Source organism: Odocoileus virginianus, chromosome 9, assembly GCF_023699985.2.
Source record: "Odocoileus virginianus isolate 20LAN1187 ecotype Illinois chromosome 9, Ovbor_1.2, whole genome shotgun sequence".
Classification (NCBI taxonomy): domain Eukaryota; kingdom Metazoa; phylum Chordata; class Mammalia; order Artiodactyla; family Cervidae; genus Odocoileus; species Odocoileus virginianus.
In genome coordinates, this window is record NC_069682.1 from 72,325,021 (window position 1) to 72,350,601 (window position 25,581).

The following is a 25,581-nucleotide window of genomic DNA, read 5'->3' on the forward strand; positions in this document are numbered from 1 at the left end:
GTACAAAGTCAGGGATTCTGCCAGAGGAGGGTGAAGTATCTCCACCCAACCAATACCAAAAAATTAAAAGTAAAAGGACTTCCCTTGTGGTCCAGTGGTTAAGACTCTGGGCTTCCAGTGCAGGGGGCATGGGTTTGATTCCTGGTTGGGGAACTAAGATTTCCACATGCCATGTGGCTATGTCAATAAAAGAAAAAAAGCTTAAAAAATCAGAAATGATTTGGAGATGAAGGTGGGGAGCATGTAGTGTGATGTTCCTGGAGACTTGCCCCACACCTAAGCACTTCAAGTCAAGGCCCTTTGTGTGTGTATGTGGCGGGTGGTGGGGGTGGGTTGGTGAGTGACAGAACTCAGTCAGTTTTGGCAAAAATGAAAATTTATCAACACATGTAATTAAAATTTTCAGGTGTGGCTAGATCCAGGGCTTGCAAGTTTGGAGCTGTCTTATCGCTACCCTTTGGCCCTCCTCTCCTCTGTTCGGTTCTTTCCTTAGGCAGGCATCTTGTGGGGCAGGCATCCAGTATCTCTGGATTTTCTTCCTCCCAGTTTAGTATTGCCGAGTGGAAGAGAACTTCTCATTTCCAATAGCTAAACTCCTGGGGTCACTGCTTATTCACCTGGCTCGTCTTACATGCCCATCTCTGAACTGGTAGGGCAGTGGGCTCTGATTGGCTGGGACTGGCCAATCGGTGCATCCTAGGGCTAGAGAAGGATCAGTCCTAATTGAACCACATGAACCAAGGGGAAAAAAGATAGTTCCCCTAGGAAAACTCAAGATGCTGTTATAAGAAGCAGCAGGAAGGGGACTGGACAGGTCCAAGACAACAGACTTCTTCCTCACGGGAGGTGGAAGATACAATCCAGCTATCTGGCTTCACTGCCAACTAGCTAAGTGAACTTGAGGTGACGTGTCCCACCCCCGCCCTCCCCCTCTTTTTAAAAAAAATATATTTTGGCTGCGTGGCATGTGGGATCTTAGTTCCCTGACCAAGGATCGAACCCATGCCCCCTGCATTGGGAAGCTCAGAGTCTTAACCACTGGACCACCAGGGAAGTCCCCACTCCCCCTTTCCAAGTCCCAGTTTGCCCATCTTTTACAGTGATGATCTCCTCAAACTCATCCAGCTCTGAACTTCTGACCAAACGATTTCATTTAGCCAGAAGCCCAGCATCCTAGCTTGACAGATCCAAGCTGCGGCTTAGGAATGCTTGGCCTTCGCACACCCTGAGGTTGAACTTGGAACCGGACATCCAGCCTCCTGTTCCTGCTCATGCCGGCAGGGTACAGCCTGTGTTAGTGGGAGGAGGTTTCTTTGTACATCCCCACCGTTCTCCTTCTATAATTGGCTCCGAATGAAATGATCTCATCCCTGAATACTGAGGAAGATGGGTGGGGGTGGGGGTGGGGAAAAAAGCTCCCTGGCAGCATCTGACACTGTTTGTGACTCAATCGTTTCCCAGAGAGAAAGAGACAGCCCGCATTCTTGAAGACGACATAAAAGTTTGGGGAAAAAAAAAAAACCAGTCTTGGTAATAGATGGAGGAAGGCTCCAGCTTTCTGGGCTTTGCGAGGCCTGAGGCAGTTCTTCATTCTGTCCAAACCTTGTATCTTCTGACTGTGGCTCACAAGTCAACGTGACCACTTGTCGCATCTACCCCTGGCCTGAGAGGAGATGAGCATGGCCACGCGGTCAAGCCAGTTGTCCTGTGTTGATTCTTCATGGAGTTTCGTGACTGGCTGCAGCTCGTTTAAATGCCCATACATTAATTGTGAAAGATGAGCTCCTGATCAACTTTTAAAAAGCTTGTCATAGCACCATCTGTTTGGCGTTTGTCACTATTGCATTACATAAGAGGAAAGACATTTTTAAAGAATGCGGCTGCATTTAGTAATTGGATCGCCGGAGAGGAGCCAAGCTGGGGCGGATGGCACTGTGATCTGGGGTGCGACGGCCTCCCCAAATTCCAGGCGGTCTTGGCAGAGACCTGAGTGCAGCCCCGCTTGGGAGACAGGCCCTCGGAGCCTTCTTTTCCTCTGGTCTCTCTCTTACTTCTCCTCCCCCCATCTTTGTTCTTCCTCACCCCTGCCAGTTTGATCAATTCTGCCAAGTATTAATGGTAACCAAAATATTTCACCTCCCTAAGCTCCAGTTTCCTCATCTGAAGGCGAGAATAGCTGCTGTGAGGTCTAGATGCATTGATACACACAGTGCCTGGCACATGGTGAGTTCTTGTGAGGTATTACGTGGGGCTGCGTCTGATACATTGGGGGCTTCTTTGGTGGCTCAGTGGTAAAGAATCCGCCTGCAATGCAGGAGATGCAGGAGACGCAGGTTCAATCTCTGGGTCAGGAAGATCCCCTGGAGGAGTGCATGGCAACCCTCTCCAGTATTCTTGCCTGGAGAACCCCATGGACAGAGGAGCCTGGTGGGCTACAGTCACAGGATTGCAGAGGTCTGGACACTACTGAAGTGACTGAGCGCACACACACACACACACTGATACACTGAGGGACCAGATGCATGTCTGTTTTCCTTCATTTCCCTCCGACTTCCTTTTTTTAAAAAAATAATTCAATTAATTTATTTGTGTTTGGCTTCACTGGGTCTTCATTGCTGCGCGTGCTTTCTCTAGTTACAGTGGGCGGGGTCTAGTCTTTGTTGTGGTGTTCAGGCTTCTTGGTGGCACCCCACTCCATTACTCTTGCCTGGAAAATCCCATGGACGGAGGAACCTGGTAGGCTACAGTCCATGGGGTCGCAAAGAGTCAGACACGACTGAGCGATTTCGCTTTCTTTCCGGCTTCTCATTGCAGCGGCTTCTCCTGTTGGGAGCGCGGGTTCTAGGGTACTTGGCTTCCGTAGCGGCAGCACAGTGGCCCCGAAATTGCAGATCCGGGACTCCTGGAACACAGGTTCAGCAGTTGTGGCACACGGCCTGAGTTGCTCCGTGGGTGGCGGGTGGGACTTTCCTGGATCAGGGATCGAACCTGTGTCTCCTGCATTGGCAGGCAGATTCTTTACCCCTGAGCCACCAGGGAGGCCCTTCCCCTGCCTTCCATTTGGTTCAGTAACTATTTAGGAAGTGCCTACCTGAGAGGCCGGGCTGGCTTCACAGACATGCAACTTGGGTGATTGTTCAGAGGCCCGTGCTCCGGAGGGAGGGCCCCCAGTGGATGACGGCTCTGTCCTTGCTGTTTTTTCTGAATCAATTCTGAACAAGAGATGCTGCACTGTCACTTTGCACTGGTCCCTGCTGGTCCCACCTGGATGTCTAAACAACACGTTTTATTGGACTGCTCGATATTGAAAAGAAAGAACTCCGTCCGCATTTTAAAATTTGGAGAGTTCACATAAAAACTTACTGCGTTTTGGAAAATTGGAAAATCTTGCCACAGAGAGTCGATATGCCCACGTGCCTCCAAAGATGGGCTGGTCATGGGCGGTGGTGCCCTCTGCAAAGGTCACAGGCCTCAATTCACCAGCGTCCGCACCTCTTTTGGAGGCTTTGAACTGAGTCCCTTTGTTCATTTACAGAGCATCTGGGATGGTGGTTGGGGCTATGGGCTTTGCAGCCAAGTATGTTTTCAGTTTTGCCAGTCAACAGCCATTGACCTTGGGCAAGCAGCTCTTTGCCTTAGCTTTCCTTCTGTAAAATGGAGATAATGAGAATAATAGATTCTCCCTTAGGGATGTGAAGCATAGACTGATTAACACATGGAAAGCATCTAGAACATGTTGTATTAGTATCGCTGCTCTTTTACCTGCTGCAGAGGCTCAGACTCCGAGTCTGAGGTGTGCCCCCCAGGAGCTGGAAGTGGACCCCCAGAAGCTGGCTATGATGTCACTTTCCTCCTGCCAGCGTGAGCAGCCTTGTCAAGGTTCACTTTCTCTGTGCCTTCAGAGTCGGAGTTTGTACCTGAACGCTGCCCTCTGAAAGTTATAAGCATCATTTTGAGGGAAGGGCCTTCTGTTCCTTAAATAGACCAGTTCATCTCTGGCTCAGGGCCTTTGTGCATGCTGCAGTTTCTTTCTGGAATACTCTTGCCCTATGTATTTGCATGGCTGTCTCTTATTCTGGTTTAGCTCAAGTGAGGGAGTCGTTCCTCGACCACCCTAAGTAGTGTCTGCCCTGATCCCTCCACTCATTTGCACTCAGTTACATTAACTCCCTCCCAGAAATTTTTTGCTGTCTGTCTCCCAGAAGACCTGGTCTGTCTTAGTCGCTGCTGTATCCCCAGCACCTAGACCATTGCCTGGCACATGGCAGGAGCTCAGTAATAGTTTGTGGAATGAATGAACCACTGAGCTCATTAACTCTTCGTGTTAAGAGTTAACACATAAACCTGTAAAGCCCCCTGTATGGCAGGGATAGGAGGAGAGGCAATAGCTCAAGGTCACATAGCCAAGGGCGGCAGGAAGGGGACCAGGTGCCCCCAGGTGGGAACAGGAGAGACAAGGGAAGCTTTGGGCCCACCCAGCTACCCAGAAGAGGTCAACTATGGAGCAAGGCCAGGGAACAGCCTCTAAGCGTGGTAAGAGTGAGCCAGCTTGGCAGCCAGGAGGCGGGACTGTTGATAAGAGCAGAGACCATCGCCATGACAACTGGACAGCCTACAGCTCCCCACAGCAGCAGCAACATGGCCAGGGATGCAGATTTGCATTTGGCTGGGATGCAATGAGGGCAGTGAGGGTGGGACTGGCAGAGGGGTGGGGACTCCAGACACCCAGTCTGAGGGAAGGAGGTTTCTTTTCTGAGAGGTGGCTAAAAACTGAAAGGACCTGGTGACACTATGTAAGGTTGTGTGTGTGTGTGTGTGTGTGTGTGTAGGAGTGTGGACTGGGTGGAGCCAGGATGCTGGGTTTGAATCTCAGCTTTCCCACTTTTGCACATCTTGTCCAAGTGATTTAACCTCTCAGTGCCTTGATTCCCTCCAAGGTAAACTGGGATGAGACAATGGTACCTTAGGCACGGTCCCAACCTTTTAGGCATTAGGGACCAGTTTCGTGGAGGACAGTTTTTCCATGGACAGGGATCAGGGAGGGGGATGGTTTCGGGATGATTCAAGTGTATTACATTTATTGAGCACTTAATTTCTATTATTATTACATCAGTCCCACCTCAGATCATCAGGCATTAGATCCTGGGCACTGGGAACCCCAGTCTTACAGGGCTGCTATGATGATTAAAGGAGATAACACTCATATCACTCAGCATGTATCTTACATTCCTACTAAGTTCTAGAATTCAACTTTCATCTGACTTCTGGTTGCCTTTCTGCTGAGGTAGTGGGAAATTTGGTCTCAGTCATCCTCAGGAATCCCCACTTTCTTGGCTTTTTTCTTTCAATTAACAAATATTTACTGAGCACCTACTCTGTGTGAGGCAGTGCTCTAAAGGTGGGAAACACAGCAGTGAACCAAGCAGACAAAAATCCTTGCCTTTGTAGAGCTGATATTTTAGTGGTGAAAGTGTTAGTTAGCTGAGTCGAGTTCAGCTCTTTGCGACTCCATGGGCGGTGGCCCACCAGGCTCCTCTGTCCATGGGATTCTCCGGGCAAGAATACTGGGGTGGGTAGCCGTTCCTTTCTCCAGGGGATCTTCTCAACCAAGGGATCAAAACTAGGTCTCCTGCACTGCAGGTAGATTCTTTGCTATCTGAGCCACCAGGGAAGCCCCGATGTTTTAGCGGGGTAGACATTCAATAGGATGAAAAGGCAAATGCATTATGTAAGGGTGAGCTCAGTTGATAAGTTGTGTCTGACGCTTTGTGATCCCAGGGACTGTAGCCCGCCGGGTTCTTCTCTCCATGGAGCTTTCTGTGCAAGAATACTGGAGTGGGTTGCCATTTCTTCCTCCAGGGCATCTTCCTGACCCAGGGGTTGAACCAACATCTCCTGCATTGGCAGGCAGACTCTTTACCACTGCGCCACCTGGCGAGGCACGTGTATGTCAGATGGTCTTAAATGGTAAGGAGAAAAGTAAAGCACGTTTGGAGGGGATCTGGACTGGGGGTGAGGGCTTGCAATTTTAGACAATGGTAGGTTGTGGAGGTGTTAGAGCCCTCCTGACAAAGTAACCTTTGAGGATGTAGGAGGCAAGAGAGGGAGCTACAGGGTTAAATGGCAAGAACATCCCAGGTAGAGCAAAGAGCGAGTGCAAAGGCCCTGGGGCAAGAAAGTCAGCGCGCATGAAACCATATCGTGCAGTTCCATTGTGCGGCCTGCGTGCACGTATGGTGTTACCTGGCCCCATTTGGTCCTAGATGGGTGGTGGTGAGTCTTCACACGGATGGAGATGTGCGTGCATGTTTGTTCACATGCAGGACTGCCGTGTTCAGCCAGAGGCACTGTACCTGCACAGTGGGGGGATGCCATCTATGCAGATTACGATGGAATGGGCCCTCCTGGCGTTGTGCCATGCAGTGGCCCTGTGCAGATTTTATGAGGACATACATAAAGACATGTCTGTGAAAATGTCCATATGTGCATGTATCTGGATATTTGCACAGGAGTGATATGTAAATGTGTACATATGGATATGTCTATTTAAAATGTTAATATTTTGAATAGCATGGATTTTCGTCCTATTGATTTTTTAAAATATTATTTTTTATTTTTCAGTGTCCCTGAAATACACGTTTTTTTTCTAATTACATTTTTCTAAATACAATTTTAAAAGATTTTTTTTTTTTGATGTGGACCATTTTTTAAGTCTTTATTGAATTTGTTACAATATTGTTTCTGCTTTATGTTCTGCCTTCTTGGTCATGAGGCGTGTGGAATCTTAGCTCCCCAACCAGGGGTCGAACCCCCGCCCCCTGCACTGGAAAGCGAAGCCCTAACCATTGGGCCACCAGGGAAGTCCCTGTCCGCTTACACTTTCACACCACAGCAAGTGCCTCATTCTCTTTACCTGAGTCCTGGTCCTGTTCTCTCTGCAGGATGTAAAGTGAATGTGGGGGAGGCCTGGCTGAGGCGAGGGAAGCCTTTCCTTCCAGTTGCTTTCAGCATCTGTGCTTATCAGCGCGTGACCAGAATCTAAACTCAATCTGAGCACCTCTTGTTTCTCTAAGACAAGATTTATTGAGTGCTGATATGTGCCGGGGAGTCACATACATTATTTCATTTTATCCTTACAGCCATTCTCTGGGGTGGATATTTTTTCGTTCAATTGCACATGTATTTATTTATGGCCTACTATGTGCCAGAATCACCATCTGGTATTCCTGCTGGCCCAGCATACATTCTCCATTTTTCTGGTAACGGCACCCCAGGTTTTCGGGAGGAGGCTAGCCTCTCCCACTCAGAGTCCAAATGGCTCAGCCCTGGTTTTCTGTACCCCTGCCCATAGCTCCAGGAGTGGGTGGCCTGGGTGGCCCAATCAGCATTGTCCATCTCTCTGGCCATAAAGATTGGTGATGGGATGATCACATGACCCAAGTTGGTCCAATCAGAGTGAATACTAGGACTTTTGCGGTGCTGTTTGAAAAAAACTCTCTTTCAACCAAGATTTCTAGCTGTAAGAGATCTGATGTAATCCTGGAGCTCCTGGGGAGGGTCCATTACATGGAGAAAAAAGAAAAAACTGAGCCCTTGGCATCTTTAGAGCCCCTGGATCCAACTGTACCTGAAGCTATTGCCCAAAGACTTTTCATTTCTAAGAGTTTACCATCGGTTTTTAAAATCAGTTTGAGAAGGCATCTGAAATCCTGTGTTGCCGTCTTTATACATTATCTTCTTTAATTCAGGGATGAACTCAATGGAGAAGGGGCAAAGATTATAAAGGAACTGAGCCTCCGGGAAGTAAGCAGCTTGTTCAAGGTCATATAGCAGGTCAGTAGTTGAAGCTTGGATTCGAACCCAAATCTCTCTGTCTCTTAGCCTTTGTTCCATTCCACATCATCTGAGCTCTGGACTAGAGGTTCTGTGGAGATGATAGACAAAAGACCCAAGTCCCATTTTGGCCACTGTTTTGCTATGTGTCCTTGATCAGGTCACAACCTGAGCCTCAGTTTTCCCATCTGTAAAATGGGGAACATAGTAGTGCCTATACCATCTCTTTGCCATGAAGATTGAATGAAATAACCCATGTAAGTTAAGCACTTAGAACAGGGCTGGGCAGGTGAACAGGAGCAGTGAACATGAGCTATTATTATCATGGCTGTTTTTTGGAGTAAAGGAAGGGGGTCTGGGGGCTTCATCTTTGCCTATAGCCAGCATGCTCCCTGCCTCCCTGCTGGTCACAGGTTCCCAGGAGACCTAGGGTGGCATCTTCATCCATCTCCTGCCAGATCTGACTCACTTACCCAGGAAGCAGGCACTTTAAAGAGCCGCTTCCCCAGTTTCTCTTTTAATTTTCATTACGTAAACTTCGCATTTCCTGGAATAGAGATCTTGAACGGCTGGGCTCATTTGGAAATCAAAGTCAGCAAAGACCTCATTTATATTAATGGGGATGCTAGTCTGACTTGCAGGGAGGCTGAGACAAGGATGGATGAGCTGAGCTGAGCTGCTCCAGGCTGAGCTCTTGGACGCTGCCTTGGAGGAGCAGATTCTTCTAGGTTCATCTGGGACTGTCTTCATTATGTGAGAGGCTCCTGGATGTAAGTGTCTCCAGTGGCTCAGACGGTGAAAAGTCTGCCTGCAATGCACGAGACCCAAGTTCGATCCCTGGGTCAGGAAGATCCTCTGGAGAAGGAAATGGCAACGCACTCCAGTATTCTTGCCTGGAAATCCCATGGACAGAGGAGCGTGGTGGTCTCTAGTCCATGGGGTCACAAGAGTCAGACACAGCTTAGCGACTAAACCACCACCACCTAGATGCCAGGACTGTGTTGGTCCCTGCCTTAAATGCCCTCATGGCTGTCTCTTGCTCTCAGAGTGACTCTGCTTAACAAGGTGCTGTGTGATGGAGCCCTGCTCACCTCTCACCTCCTACCCATCATTCTTCTCCTTACTCATCCCGCTCCAGCCAAGCCGGTCTCCTGAGAGTGCTCCCACCTCCGTGCCTCTGCACTTGCTGTGTCTTCTGCCTGAAAAGCTCTCCTACTAGCTCTCCTGGTAGCCAGCTCCTTCTGTTAGTGAGGCCTTGTCTCACAATCCCCACCTCTGGGTGGTCTTCCCTGACTGTCCAGTCACCCTAGATCAACTCCTGCTTCATTTTCTCCATCAGTTCAGTTCAGTTCAGTCACTCAGTCATGTCCGACTCTTTGCAACCCCATGAACCGCAGCACGCCAGGCCTCCCTGTTCATCATCAACTCCCGGAGTCCACCCAAACCCATGTCCATTATGTCGGTGATGCCATCCAACCATCTTATCCTCTGTCGTCCCCTTCTCCTCCTGCCCTCGATCTTTCTCAGCATCAGGGTCTTTTCAAATGAGTCAGCTCTTCGTATGAGGTGGCCAAAGTATTGGAGTTTCAGCTTCAACATCAGTCCTTCCAATGAACACCCAGGACTGATCTCCTTTAGGACAGACTGGTTGGATCTCCTTGCAGTCCAAGGGACTCTCAAGAGTCTTCTCCAACACCACAGTTCAAAAGCATCAATTCTTTGGTGCTCAGCTTTCTTTATAGTCCAACTCTCACATCCATACATGACCACTGGAAAAACCACAGCCTTGACTGGATGGACCATTGTTGGCAAAGTAATGCACTGAGCAATAAATAGTTTGTATCTTATTTACTAATTTGCCTATTTATTTATTGGCTGTCCCCTCTTTGAAATATAAACCCCATGAGAACACAGACCACATCTATGTCGTTTGCCTTTGTTTCCCTAGGACTTGACACAGAGAAGGGGCTCAATAAATATTTATGGAATGAATACCTGGACTCATTTAGCAAACTTCTTTTGAGTGCCTTCCCTGTGCCAAACTCTATGCCGGTGCTTGGAACAGAGATAAGACAAGATCTTTGCCTGCATGGGATTTGCAGTCTGGTGCAGAGAGGGATGAGCCACAGTAACTAACATTTATTGATTGTGACAAACTCTTTACAAGAGACAACATGCTTGATCCTCATCACTGCCCTGGAAACTAGCTGCTACTAGTAGCAGTTCATAAAGTGGAGAGAAGAAAAATAACTTGTCCAAGAGGAGCTAGGATTTGAACCCAGGTTCCCTGGCTTTCACATTTGCTGGGTTAATGAGCTCAGTGAAGTCAGAGGAAGTTAGAGCCTGGTGCCATAAACGTTGTGGTGGGGCAGGCTTGGGAGGTTGCAGGAGCAGAAAAAAATATCCGATCCTGCCTTTGATGGGAGATGGAATTATCAAAGCCTTCTGGGAGATGCGATGCCTTCAGTTCAGTTCAGTTCAGTCGCTCAGTCATGTCCGACTCTTTGCAACCCCATGAACCGCAGCACGCCACGCCTCCCTGTCCATCACCAACTCCCAGAGTCCACCCAAACCCATGTCCATTGAGTCGGTGATACCATCAAACCATCTCATCCTCTGTCGTCCCCTTCTCCTCCTGCCCTCAATCTTTCCCAGCATCAGGGTCTTTTCAAATGAGTCAGCTCTTCACATGAGGTGGCCAAAGTATTGGAGTTTCAGCTTCAACATCAGTCCTTCCAATGAACACCCAGGACTGATCTCCTTTAGGATGGACTGGTTGGATCTCCTTGCAGTCCAAGGGACTCTCAAGACTCTTCTCCAACACCACAGTTCAAAAGCATCAATTCTTCTGTACTCAGCTTTCTTTATAGTCCAACTCTCACATCCATACATGACCAATGGAAAAACCATAGCCTTGACTAGACGGACCTTTGTTGACAAAGTAATGTCTCTGTGTTTTAATATACTCTCTAGGTTGGTCATAACTTTCCTTCCAAAGAGTAAGCGTCTGTTAATTTCATGGCTGCAATCACCATCAGCAGTGCCTTAGCTGTGTCTAGAATTTCTTTCTTTTTAACTTTATAGCTTAAGAAGTTTTCATATCTCTACAGTGCCCACAGTTAAAATTTCAAGTAATGCATATTATTCCTGTGTGAGGCAGGGCTGCTCATCATTGTTGTTGAGCTGAATTGGGCAGGTGTGTGCTTGCAATTTTGATGCTCTCCCTCATGTCACAAGGACCGACTCCCTGAACTTAGTGGAGGGATGAAGGACTTAAGAGTTCAGGATCCAGACCTGGGCTCAAACCCCAGCTCCTCCCCTTGGCTCCAAGGGTTCTCCCTGCATGAGGCAAGTGGGTATCTCCAAACTCACCAAGGCAGGTAGATCATCAATAGCTAGAAGGGCCTGCCCCACCCCTTCCCCTTCCATGTCTCAATGCCAGGTGAGACCCAGGCTCCTCAGCTTCAAGAGGGACTGAGGCGGGAGAAATGGGGAGTTGCTGTTTCCCGGGAGTTGCGGTTCTGCAGGATGAAAACATACTGGAGATGGGTGGTGGTGATGGCTGTACAACCATATGAATGTACTTGATATCACTGAGAACTGTATACTTCAAAATGGCCTGAGTTTGTAAAGTTTATGTCACATGTGTTTTTTCACAATAAAAAAAAACAATAGAGCAAAAAGAAATTCCAGCTTCTGTCTGTCTCTTGGATCACTCACTCTGGGTGAAGCCCTCAGCCATGTTGTGAGGATACGGAAAACACCTCAGGTGAGATTCGTGTGGTGAAGGACAGAGGCCTCTTGCCAACAGCGCCAACGCCGGCTCGTCAGGCGCCTGCGGGAGCCGTCTTGGAAGCGGGTCCTCCGGCCGAGCCAGGCTTCCCGAGAGCTCCGGCCCCGGCCAGCGTCTCCACCGCAGCCTCATCAGAGCGCCTGCACTGGAGCCACACAGCTAAGCAGTCCCCAGGCCCCCTGAGCCGCAGAAATTGTGAGATAATACGTGTTTACTGTTGTCCTAAGCGGCCAAGTGTTGGGGTAATTTGTCATACAGCAGTTGGTAACTAACCCAGTTCCTCATTTGTAAAATGAGGGTGACGATAGTTTCACGGAATTGTTGTTGATGACAATTTTATAATGCTCATGATGATAATTTCATACGTTGATTTTTATAGAGTCATTGCTAAGAATTAATTAGCAAATAAATGCATGTGAAGTGCTCAGAACCTTGCCTGGCATACAGTAAATGCTCAATAAATCTTAACTATCAGGATTTTATGCTCTCCATGATTTCTGGCACTGTGAGGAGCTCAGCCTGAACAATAGATCTCCACTAAGGAACAGATATAGGCCCCAGGCTACAAGACAAATCACTGGGATGGTAACAGAGAGAGCTGGCCATTATTGAATACTTATGCATGCCAAGCCTAGGGCTAAGCATTTAACATGTTTTTGTTAAAGCTCTCCAGTAGTCTTTTGAAGTAAACATTGCTACTTTCCCATTTTATAGACTGAAAAAACAAGGATCCACAGAGGGAAAATGACTTGCCATGTATTGGTTACACAGCAAGGCAATAGTGTAGGCAGAATTTGAACTCAGACGCTTCTGACCCCAGCGTTTCTCTTCTGAGCCACTAGATTGAGCTGCAGCTTTAAATCCCCCCTCCTCCCACCTCCACCCTGACAAAGCCCATCTTTCCCCTTTAGCTATTTCCTGTTTATTAGCACAGGGTTAATTGCCAGCACATCTGACAAGCAAATAATTTGTTTCCTCAGCTCCCATCTGCTGAGGGTCAAACCCCCTTCCCTTTTGGGAAACCAGAGTTGATTCCCTTAGAAGTTTTGTGTTTTTCTGATTCCAGTATCCTCTCCCAGGCTCCCACCTTTTTTAAGACAAAGTATTGACTGCTCCAGGTCTTAGTTGTGGCATGTGGGAGCTCGTTTCCTGTCCAGGGATTGAGCCCAGGCCGCCTGCACTGGGAACACAGAGTCTTAGCCACTGGACCGCCAGGGAGGTCCCCAGCCGTTCACCTTTGCTGTCGAGGTTGGGCAGTAAGAGCACACACACATTCAGGAAAAAGCACCGAAGTCTCTGCCCGGCCTCAGCTCCCCATAGCGTCTCATCAGAGGCTGTTTAATTGGCCCCAAACCTTTGGAGCCCGGCACTTCCAGACACGCTGCCAGCTGGCTCTTCACAAACAGCCTGCCTCATATTTGCCTAATATGTGCATGTGGCCATCAGGAGGGGCCTGTCCCCAGGCAGGCGATGAGCTCAGGACATGGGCATCGGCACACCTGCTCCTCTCCCCGAGGACGGGGGAGACAGCTGTGTAGCCGCTGACAGCAGGACGTTTTCTGAGCCCGGGTCTTGTGTGTATCCTTGTGTGTAGGCAGAAGGGCAGCCGAGGACCAAACCGAGGCCAGTGGGGTCCCGGAGGGAGGGACAAGGAAGTCTGCACCTGCAGTGGGGCCGCGGCCGTGCTGGATCTGCCCTCCCTCGGGCCATTGCTTCTCAGATATTTCTGGCCGTTGATTAATTTCATGTTTGGCTGTGCTGGGTCTTCGTTGCTGTGTGTGGCCTTTCTCTAGTCGCGGTGAGAGCCGCTATTCTCTAGTTGCGGTGCTCAGGCTTCTCTTTGCAGCGGCTTCTCTTGTTTCGGAGCGCGGGATCTAGGGCAGGCAGGCTCCATAGTTGCTGCATTCGCCCTTCGTTGCCCCATGGCACATGGGATCTTTCTGGACTAGGGATTGAACCCAAGTCCCCTGCACTGCAAGGCAGATTCTTAACCACTGCACCACCAGGGAAACCCAAGAAGTATTTTCGCATCGTTAACTGTGACACACCACCGCCCCCATCACCACCACCAACACACACACATGAAATGAATGTTTCGTGACTCTGAACTCATTTTATTGTGAGCATGCCGATCTAGTATATTCTGTTCTAATCTGGTCTGGTCTATATCATTATTTCATCAAAAAAGTGCTAGTTGTGACCCATGAAATAGATTTCAAAGGCCCCTTAATGCAGGGATTTGTAACCTGGGTCCGTGAACTTAAATGGGACAATACTTGATAGTTTTATTTTCACTGACCTCTAGCTGAAATGTGGCACTTCCTTCAGTTATAGAGACAAAAAATCTTAGTAATATAAGCAGCATTTGTGACATTGTCACTAACAAACACTATATGATTTTGCATCTCCATTCTGCTGTTGCAGATGCCTTGAAGCAGCCCAGAAATGCTTTGTTTCTCTTAGTCGCTCAATTGCGTCTGACTCTTTGTGACCCCATGGACTGTAGCCCTCCAGGCTTCTCTGTCCATGGAATTCTCCAGGCAAGAATGTTGGAGTGGGTGGGTTGCCATTCCTGTCTCCATCAGATCTTTCCGACCGAGGGGATTGAACCCTGGACTCCTGCATTACAGACAGATTCTTTACCATCTGAGGCACCAAGGAAGCCCAAGAAATGCTTTACTCCCTTGAAAGAAAATAAATGCTTTACTTCCTTGAAATTATGGTAGTTACTAGACCTGATCTCAGGTGGCCTCATCCTGGAATGGCTTGAAGTGGGGCTTGGGTTCCCAGCCAGAAACTGAGGCTGTGTCATGGCGGAGAGAGCTGCAGATCCTAGCCACTAGACCACGGATCCTCGGCTTTGCAGAAAAGAACTTCCACAAAGACAGAAAGTGGTGAAGCAAGTATTTATCAGGAGGAAAAGATACAGTATGTGTGGATAGACACATGGGCAGACTCAGAAGGAGAGTCCCTCATGGTAGTTTGAATTACTTACATGGGGCATTTCTTTTGGGCTTCCTTTGGCCAATCATTTTGATTTGCCTGGTTCGCAGTGCACATTTGGTGTATCTCGGGGTCCTCCCATATGTGTGCATGCATCTCTTAGCCAAGATGGATTTTACTGAAAAGGCGTATGGGTAGAACATCCCTTGGCATCACTCTCCCTCTGACCTCCCAGCAGCCTTTCTGCGCATGTGTGATCAGGGAGGTCTCCTGACTTGGAGAATGAGAAATATGTGGTCAGAGCCGTGCCCAGCCACCTTCCTTGATTGTCCTGCTAGTCTCATCTTGGAGTTTCAGTCCATAGGGAGTGAGTCTCCAATTGCTTTACCCTGGGGGAGTGGGGGCGTCATCTACCTCCTGCCTCAGACCCACTGCTAGGTCTTGTTATTTAATTTGCTAAGAAGCCCATGTATTACTGTATCATGTATTTTAAAATATTTTGATAATTCCATGTCAACAGATTTCATTTGTAAACCTTTGTATTTTATTTTATGCACTTAAAATTATTATCTGAGGAGGGGTCTGTGGGCTTCACCGGACTGCCTGGGGGTCCACAAAAAGGTTGAGAATCCTGGCACCAGTGGGGCCCAGCTCCCAGTTTATGAAGCAAACACTGCCCCAGCGAGCTCCCGGAGAGCCGAGCCCTGCAGTTTCTGTAATGTGCCCCCAGAGCCAACACTGAAGTCACATTAATGGCCAGTGTCTGCAGAGAACTTTAGCGGGTGCCCGCCTTTATACTAGGTGCTATATATGAATTATTTATTTTAATCTTTATACCAACCTTGTGAGGTGGGTTCTAGTTTTTTTTCGCCCCGTGTCTCTGTCTCTTTCCCCAACTTCATTTTTCTTCTTAGCTTCAGATGTGTCATATATTTAAACTCCATTGATTGGCAGCCTTCCCCTCTAGAATGTACATCTCTTTAAGGTAGGAATTTTCTTTGCTCAAGGCTGAATCCCCCAAGGGCAGGGATGGGACCAAGATGAGGTGAGTGAGGCACTCATTTCTTAAGAGATTTAAGGGTGTGCCCCAAACTTGGCAATCAAAGTAAAACATATTAAAAAATTAATGCAAAAAAGCTACGATGAACAAAATGTCAACATTTCAGATAACGACAGAATCCAGCTCTGCCCTGGTACAATTCTGCCTCCGTCACCTCGTCCTATTCTTGGCCCTGAGGGATTTAATATATAATTGTTGCTTAAGGAAATGAGCCTTATTCTGCAGGTGGAAACTCTGAGACACAGCAGCTAGAGACCCCCCCCCGATGCCATATAACCACCAATTGGAGGAGTCAGGATTTTGAACCCGGGCAGTCTAGCTGCAGCCTGCCATGCTGCAGTTCATGGGGTCACAAAGAGTCGGGCACAACTGAGTGACTGAAATGAATATGGCTCCAGACCAGACCTCTCAAACACTGCACTGTTCTATCTACTAAATTATTATGCTCAATCCTTTGACCAGGTAATTGTGGTACTGTAGAAGACTCTTGAGAGTCCCTTGGACTGCAAGGAGATCAAACCAGTCAGTCCTAAAGGAAATGAACTCTGAAGATTCATTGGAAGGACTGATGCTGAAGCTGAAGCTCCAATACTTTGGACACCTAATATAAAGAGCTGACTCATTGTAAAAGACCTTGATGCTGGAAAAGATTGAGGGTAGGAGGAGAAGGGGGTAACAGAGCATGAGAGTTGGATGGCATCACCAACTCAATGGATATGAATCTGAGCAAACTCCAGGAGGTAATGAGGGACATGGAAGCCTGGTGTGCTGTAGTTCATGGGGTTGCAAAGAGTCAGACATGACTTAGTGGCTCATAAAGGGGCTTCCCAGGTGGCGCTAGTGGTAAAATAAAAAATCCGCTTACCAATGCAGGAGACTTCAGAGATGTAGGTGTGATCCCTAGGTCGCAAAGATCCCCTGGAGGAGGAAATGGCAACAAGCTCCAGTATTCTTGACTGGGAAATGCCATGGACAGAGGAGCCTGGCAGACTATAGTCCATAGGGTTACAAAGTGTCAGACATGACTGAAGCGACCTAGCATGCACACAACCTAGTAAAACCGGACAGACCTGAGTTAAAATCTTGGCTGTGCCTATTCTTAGCTAGACGACCTTGGACAAGTCACCTCACTGCCCTTTGCTTCAGCCTCCTTGGCTGCAAAATGCAGGTAATAATGATGTTTTCCTAGTAGTGTTTCATGAGGATTGGGGGACATGGCACATGGAAAGGGCTCAGCAAAGCACCTGGGATAGAGGAGATCTTGGGTCACAGCACGTTTCTTGCAGGCACCCATGATCTGTGTGTGTGTGTGTGTGGTTTCTCCCAGGCCCCCTTGACCTTTTCCAGTCCTGTGGCCACGGCTGAGTTTTCCAAATTTGCTGACAATATTGAGTGCAGCACTTGAACAGCATCATCTTTTAGGATTTTAAATAGCTCAACTGGAATTCGGTCACCACCACTTGCTTTGTTCTCAGTAATGCTTCCTAAGGCCCACTTGACTTCACACTCGAGGATGCCCTGCTCTAGGTAAGTGACCGCACCGTTGTGGACACTGGGGCCATAAGCCCTTTTTTGTATACTTTTTCTGTGTATTCTTGCCACCTCTTCTTAATCTCCTCTGCTTCTGTTAGGTCTTACCATTTTTGTCCTTTCTTGTGCCCATCCTTTATACTTTTCTTTTATAAAGATCTTATACATCCTGTTGGATTTATACCTGTTTCCGTTTTTTGGTTGATACTGTAAATGGTATTGTGTTTTTTAAATTTCAGATTCTACTTGTTTATTGCTGGTTTGTAGGAAAGTGGTTGACTTTTGCATATTGAGCTTGTGTTCTCTGACTTTGTTATAGTCATTTGTTAGTTCAGGAATTTTTTTATGTCAGTTCTTTTGGATTTTCTACTTAGATAATCATGTCATCTGTGAACAAAAACAGTTTTATGTCTTCCTTCTCAACATGTACACATTTTAGTTATTTATTCAAGTCTTATCTCTATTTTTCCCCCTTAGCCTAGCTGAAGGTTTGTCAGTTTTATCTTTTAAAAAAATAGTTCTTGATTTTCATGTTGCTTTTCTGGTCTTGAGTTTGTTTACTTCTTTTCTGATCTTCTTCATTTTCTTCCTTTTGCTGACGCTGGGCTTCCTTTGGTCTTTTTTCTGGTTTCTTGAGGTGTAAAGTTAGGTTGTTTTTTAAGACTTTTTTTTTTTTTTGCTGATGTATATGTTTATAGCTATAAACTTCCCTCTTAGAATTGTTTTTGCTGCATTCCGTAAGTTATGTAATACTGCATTTCCATTATTGCTTCTTTCAAGATACTTTTTGATTTCCTCCTTGACTCAATGGTTGTTCAGGAATGTGTTGTTTCATTTTCACACAGAAATTTTCCATTTTTCTTGTTATTGATTTCTAGTTTCATAGCATTTTGTTCAGAAAAGATATTTGCTAAGGTAGAAATTTTCTTATATTTGTTAAAACTTGTTTTGTTGAAACAGATCACCAGCCCAGGTTGGATGCATGAGACAAGTGCTTGGGGCTGGTGCACTGGGAAGACCCAGAGGGATCGGGTGGAGAGGGAGGTGGGAGGGGGGGATTGGGATGGGGAATACATGTAAATCCATGGCTGATTCATGTCAGTGTATGGCAAAAACCACTAAAATATTGTAAAGTAATTAGCCTCCAACTAATAAAAATAAATGGGACAAAAAAACAAAACTTGTTTTGTGACCTAATATAATCTATCTTTGGAGGAGGAAAGGGCAACCCACTCCATTATTCTTGCCTGGAAAATTCCGCAGACAAAGGAGCATGGCGGGTTACAGTCCATGGGGTCGCAAAGGGTCGGGTAAAGACTGAATGACTGAGCACACACCCATGATCTGTCCTGAACATTGTTCCTCATGAATTTGGGGTTTTTTGGATGGAATGTTCTATATATGTCTGTTAGGGCCATTTGGTGTAAAGTATAGTTCAAGTCTAGTGTTTCTGCATTGATTTTCTGTCTGGGTGATCTATCCATAGTTGAAAGTGGTACTTTAATCCACTCAAATACCTACTTAAATTTCCTACTGTGATTGTATTGCTATCTATTTCTCCCTTCAGATATGTTGGTATTTATTTAATACATTTAGGTGCTCTTATATTAGGTGCCTATATATTTACAATTGTCATATCTTCTTGATGAACTGACCCTTTTATCATTATATGAAGTCTCTGTCTCTTACAGTTTTTGTCTTAAAGTCTAGTCTGTCTTTTATAAGTACAGTTATCTTTGCTCTCTTTTTGTTTCCATTTGCATGGGGTCTTTCCCATCCTTTCTTTTTTTTATATTTTATTTTTATTTATTTGTGTATTTGGCTGCGTTGGGTCTTAGTTGTGGTACATGGAATTTTTTTTTTCTTTTAAGTTGCAGCATATGAGATCTTTTACTTCCAGCATGTGAACTCTTAGTTTCGGCATGTGGGATCTAGTTCCCTGATCAGGGATTGAACCCGGCCCCCCCGCACTGAGAGCACAGACTCTTAGGCACTGGAGAGTCTCATGGACAGAGGAGCCCAGCAGGCCACAGTCCATAAGGTATACTATACACAGGTGTGCTTCTATGTGCACAGTCGTGTCCGACTCTGCCACCTTGTGGACTGCAGCCTGCTGGGCTCCTCTGTCCGTGAGACTCTCCAGGCAAGAGTACTGGAGCGGGTTGTCATGCCCTTCTCCAGGAGATTTTCCCAACTCAGGGATCAAATCTGCCTCTCTTACCTCTCCTGCATTGTTATATGTGTATGCTGCTGCTGCTGCTAAGTCACTTCAGTTGTGTCTGACCCTGTGTGACCCCATAGACAGCAGCCCACCAGGCTCCCCCGTCCCTGGGATTCTCCAGGCAAGAACACTGGAGTGGTTGCCATTTCCTTCTCCAAAGCATGAAAGTGAAAAGTGAAAGTGAAGTCGCTGTGTCATGTCCAACTCTTAGCGACCCCATGGACTGCAGCCTACCAGGCTCCTCTGTCCATGGGATTTTCCAGGCAAGAGTACTGGAGTGTTTTGCCATTGCCTTCTACATATATACACATATAAGCATACTAATGGGATACATTATTGCTGTTGTTCAGCCACTCAGCTATGTCCGACTCTTTGTGACCCCGTGGACTGCAGCATGCCAGGCTTCCTTGCCCTTTACTATCTCGAAGAGTTTGCTCAAACTCAAGTCCATTGAGTCAGTGATGCCATCCAACCATCTTGTCCTCTGTTGTCCCCTTCTCCTCCTGCCTTCAATCTTTCCCAGCATCAGTGTCTTTTTTCAATGAGTTGGCTTTCACATCAGGTGGCCAAAGTATTGAAGCTTCAGCTTCAGCATCAGCCCTTCCAGTGAATAGTCAAGGTTGATTTCCTTTAGGATTGACTGGTTTGCTCTCTTTGCAGTCTGAGGGACTCTCAAGAGTCTTCTCCAGCACCACAATTCGAAAAGCATCAATTCTTTGCCACTCAGTCTTTTTTATTGTCCAGTTCTTACATCTGTACATGACTACCGGAAAAAACACACCTTTGACTATACAGACCTCTGTCGACAAAGTTATGTCTCTACTTTTTAATACTCTGTCTAGGTTTGTTATAGCTTTTCTTCCAAGGAGCAAGCATCTTTTAATTTCATGGCTGCAGTCACCATCTGCAGTGATTTTGCAACCCAAGAAAATTAAGTCTGTCACTGTTTTCATTGTTTCTGCATCTATTTGCCAGGAAGTGATTGGGCCAGATGACATGATCATAGTTTTTTGAATGTTGAGTTTTAAGCTAGCTTTTTCACTCTCCTCTTTCACTTTCATCAAGAGGCTCTTTAATTCCATTTTGCTTTCTGCCATTAGGGCGGTATCATCTGTGTATCTGAGATTGTTGATACTTCTCTCAGCGATCTTGATTCCAGCTTGTGCTTTATCCAGCCTGGCATTTTGTGTGATGTACTCTGCATAGAAGTTAAATAAGCAGGGTGACAGCATACAGCCTTGATGTACTTCTTTCCCAATTTGGAACCAGTCCATTGTTCCACGTCCAGTTCTAACTGTTGCTTCTGGACCTGTATACAGGTTTTGCAGGAGGCAGATAAGGTGGTCTGGTACTCCCACGCTTTAAGAATTTTCCAGTTTGTTGTGATCCACACAGTCAAAGGTTTCAGCATAGTCAGTGAAGCAGAAGTAGAATTTTTTTCTGAAATTCTCTAGCTTTTTCTATGATCCAACAGATGTTGGCAATTTGATCTTTGGTTCTTCTGCCTTTTCTAAATCCAGCTTGTACATCTGAAAGTTCTTGGTTCACATACTATTGAAGCCTAGCTTGAAGGATTTTGAGCATTACCTTACTAACATATGAAATGAGTGCAGTTGTGTGGTAGTTTGAACATTCTTTGGCATTGCCCTTCTTTGGAATTGAAATGAAAACTGACCTTTTCCAGTCCTGTGGCCCCTGCTGAGTTTTCCAAATTTGCTGGCATATCAGGGGAAGCGCTTTAACAGCATCATCTTTTAGGATTTGAAATAGCTCAGCTGGAATTCCATCACCTCCATTAGCTTTGTTTGTAGTGATGCTTCCTAGGCCCATTTGACTTCGCACTCTGGCTCTAGGTAAATGATCACATCATTGTGGTTACCTGGATTATTAAGATCTTTTTTTGTATAGTTCAGTGTACTCTTCTTCTTCTTTTTTTAAAAAATTAATTTCTTAATTTTAATGGAGGCTAATTACTTTACAGTATTGTGGTGGTTTTTACCGTACGTCGACATGAATCAGCCATGGGTGCACATATGTCCCCCCATCCTGATCCCCCCTCCCCATCCCTCTGGGTCACCTTTTTTAATATCTTTTGCTTCTGTTAGGTCCATACCATTTCTGTCTCTAGTGTGCCCATCTTTGTTATTTATTATATCAATTAATAATAATAAGTTGTTATTATTTACTGTTATATGCAGAGTACATCATGCGAAATGCCAGGCTGGATGAAGTGTAAGCTGGAATCAACGTTGCTGGGAGAAATATCAATAACCTCAGATACACAGATGACACTACCCTTATGGCAGAAAGTGAAAAGAGAGTGAAAGATGGTGACTGCAGCCATGAAATTAAAAGACGCTTGCTCCTTGGAAGAAAAGCTATGACCAAGCTAGACAGTATATTAAAAAGCAGAGACATTACTTTGCCAACAAAGGTCCGTCTAGTCAAAGCTATGGTTTTACCAGTAGTCATGTATGGATGTGAGAGTTGGACTATAAAGAAAGCTGAGCTCCAAGGAATTGATGCTTTTGAACTGTGGTGTTGGAGAAGACTCTTGTGAGTCCCTTGGACTGCAAGGAGATCCATCCAGTCGATCTTCAAGGAAATTAGTCCTGAATATTCATTGGAAGGACTGATGCTGAAGCTGAAGCTCCAATACTTTGGCCACTTGATGGGAAGAACTGACTCATTTGAAAAGACCCTGATGCTGGGAAAGATTGAAGGCAGGAGGTGAAGGGGATGACGGAGGATGAGATGGTTGGATGGCATCACTGACTCGATGGATGTAAGTTTGAGCAAGCTCCGGGAGTTGGTGATGGACAGGGAAGCCTGGCTTGCTGCAGTCTGTGGAGTCGCAAAGAGTTGGACACAGTAAACTGACTGACTGAACTGGACTGAACTGATAATAAGAAAATTAAAGTTTTATTTTGTCTTTGTTTATTATGTCTCTGATGATTGTTCTTTATGTAAACAGATATCTTTCTTTTTTTGGACACCCTGGGGCTTGTGGGATCTCAGTTTCCCCAATGGAAACAGGTATCTTTCTTTTTCTTTTCTTTTTTTTGTCCACCCTGAGTTTTTCAGGATCTCAGTTCCCCGACCAGGGATTGAACTTGAACCATGGCAGTGAAAGCTGGAATCTTAACCACTTGGCCACCAGGGAACTCCCACATCGTTATGAAGTTCTGAGTTTCTGACTTCTATCATTTTCCATCTCTCTAAATAACTTTTAGAAAACATTTCATGCAAGGCAGGGCTACAGGCAACAAATTCCTTCAGTTTTTGTTTGTCTGAGAAAAAAAACCACAATTTCTCCCCTTCTGAAGAATAATTTTGCATGGTCCAGAATTCTAGGCTGGTAGTGTTTGCTTTTTTCAATACTTTAAACATTGCATTCCATTCTCTTCTTGCTGGTCAGATATAATTCTTCTCTTTGGTCCTCCAGAGATGAGGTGATTTTTTTCCTTAGGCTTCTTTCAGGATTTTTTTTTTTTTTTTTTTTGCATTTTGCTAAATTCAGTTTAACAGGCATTCTGAAGCAGAAAAGGGGTGAAGGAATACATGGAATTTAAGGAATTTCAGTCTTGGAATGGGGGGGTTAGTGGTGCCAGTTCCTCCAGCTGGGTTCAGGAGTTTTCCTGTTAATGACCATGGGGAGTAAAATGTCCCCAATGCACCTGGGGTACGGTGGAGGCTTGGGGCATTTGGGTTCATCAGGATAATAAGCAGAGCCTAATGCCACGCCCAGCCATTTGCATCTAAACCAACATCACCCTGCAAAATAACTGCGACCGTGGCAGGCACAGGTGAGATCTGAGACCTGAGAAGAGGGCTTGCTCAAGGTCCCCTGGAGGTGAGCCTCACCCTGCTGCGCCTCCTCTCAGCTACACAAAATCAGCTCCCTTGGCTGAGGTTGAGATGCCCCAGGGCAGGGAAGCTCCTACCACACGCACTTCCTGCTGAATATAGAGCCTGGCAGGGGTTCAGCCTCTTCAGACTTTACTCCCTATCATGGACACCTGTGCTCATCTGCACCCACTGCAGCCTGGGACATCCTTCTGAGGGTCCAGAGGTGAGAGGCCCGGTGCAAGCAGTGAACCATGGTAATCCCGCCCCTTTCGCAGTGAGAGAGCAGCTGCTAGATGTCCTGCCTGGGTGTAGGTTTTTGTTTGTTTGCATTTATCCTACTTTGTGTTCGCTGAGCTTCCTGGAACTGTGGTTTTGGTGTCTGACATTAATTTTGCAGAAATTTTCAATCAATATTTTTTCTCTAATATGTCTTTTGTCCCCTTCTCTTTTTCTTCTCTTTCTGGTGCTCCCATTACTTGCATGTCAAACCTTTTGTAGCCACCCTACCATCCTTGAATTTTGTTGTTCCTTGTCCTGTCCAACTCTTTGTCACCCCATGGACTGCAGCATGCCAGACTTCCCTTTCCCTTCACCATCTCCTGGAGTTTGCTCAAACTCAAGTCCATTGAGTCGGTCCTTGTATATTCTCTTCTTTTCAGTCATTGTTCTCTTTACTTTTCTGCTTTTGAGTTTCCTCTCTGCTGGAGGGAAGGAATTTACATTCTACTGGAGGGAGTAAACAATAAAATAAACAAATAAAATATAGTATGTCAGAAGATGGTAATCAGCTATGGAGAATAATAAAACAGAGAAGGGGATGGATGGGGAGATGTGTGCTTGTGAGGGAGGTGGTGTGGGGTATTGCTGCTATAAATAGGAAGTGAGCCACATGACTCGCCTGGAGAAGATGTTCCTGGTGGGGGAGGGGGGCGGGGAGCCAGAGCAAAGGCCCTAGGGTGGAAGTGAGCTTGACGTCTTGGAAAGTTGGCTGGTGCCTAATGTCTGTGAGGGGGTGGTGAAGGAGGTAGAAACAAGATAGGAGATCAGAGGGTGGAAGGATCTGGGAGGGGGGCTAGAAAGGAGCTGCATCACTAGGTGAGCCTGTGGTGGGCATGTCTGAGGAACAGCAAGGAGACCAGTGACGATGGAGCAGGACACCATCAGGGGAGAGAGACAGAGACGAAATCAGAGCAGCAGGCAGGGGCCGGGGGATGTGTGGCCTTGTAGTCTATGCCAAGGACTTTGGATTCTATGCCAAACGTGATGGGGAGCCTTTGGAAGGTTTTGACAGCGCAGTGATGTGATCGAACTGACAGTTTGACAGGATCCCTCTGGCCACTGTGTTGAGAAGAGCCTGAGAGGGACCAAGGGCAGAAGCAGGGAGCCTGATCTGGAGGTTGCTGCAATTCTTAGGCCGCAGACAGTGATGAGGTGGCCCGGAGCTATAGCAGCGGAGGGGTGAGAAGTGCAGATTCCTGATCTATTTTGAAGGCAGCGCCCACAGGAACCGCTCCGCTGACAGGCCGTTCATTTCAGCACTGTTTGTTACAGCAAAAGTTTGGAAGCAAACTCAATGCTCAGCTCTGGGAGACTAACAATTACTGTGCACAATAGAAGAGGACACAGGCTCGCGAAAGAATGAGGACGCTCTTTGTGTCCTCATACAGGGTGGTTTTCAGGATACTTTAAATGAAAAAAGCAAAGTGCAAATGTTACTATTTGCGGGGGGAGTAAAACAAAACCACACACACACACGCATGCACACACACACACTTGTACGTGCGTGTTTGCCAAGAATGTCGGTGGAAAGGTACACGAGGACCCGGTGGCCGTAAGGGCCTCTGGGGACGGGGGTCTAGAGGTGTGAGGGAAATTTCATTTTTCACCATAGCTTTCAGACTGTGAACTTGGTACCTCCTCCAGGGGTGCTCAACTGAAGAGATTTTGTCCCTCAGGAAACATCTGGCCATGTCTAGAGACTTGGCTGTCACAGCTGAGGAGAGGGTGTCCTTGGAACCTACTGGATGGAGGCCAGGGATGCTGCTAAATATCCCACGGTGTGCAGGGCAGCCCCCACCTCAAAGAAGGATCCAGCCCCGGATGTCAACAGTGCTGAGGCTGGGAAACCCTGACCGATGGAAGAAACAAACATTCTTTTTTTAAGGACAGTCTTTTATTCTGAGATTATATTTTTGGAGGGGACGTGAAATCTTTTGTGTCACTAGCAAATAGTGATAGTACATGGTCGTTACTTTTCAACATCTTTACTTGACAAAATAAAGTGCTGGCAAGGCTTATGTACTTCCCCAAACTGAACAGGCAATTCTATTGGCCTATGAAATTCTAAAGTTG

General features: G+C 46.5%; 1 long non-coding RNA gene across 2 annotated transcripts in view; it reads left to right on the forward strand.

Annotated features, from left to right (window-relative positions):
• LOC139036796 (uncharacterized) overlaps nt 1-22,669 on the forward strand; it is a 45,441-nt gene extending 22,772 nt beyond the window's left edge. The window contains exons 1-3 of one of the 2 annotated variants that reach the window (XR_011489659.1): nt 13,612-16,369; nt 16,957-17,156; nt 21,579-22,669. This is a non-coding gene — a long non-coding RNA (uncharacterized lncRNA). Of the gene's footprint in view, nt 1-13,611; nt 16,370-16,956; nt 17,157-21,578 lie in introns of those variants that run through there. The other variant, XR_011489658.1, reaches the window with a different exon arrangement.
• Nucleotides 22,670-25,581: the final 2,912 nt, after the last annotated feature.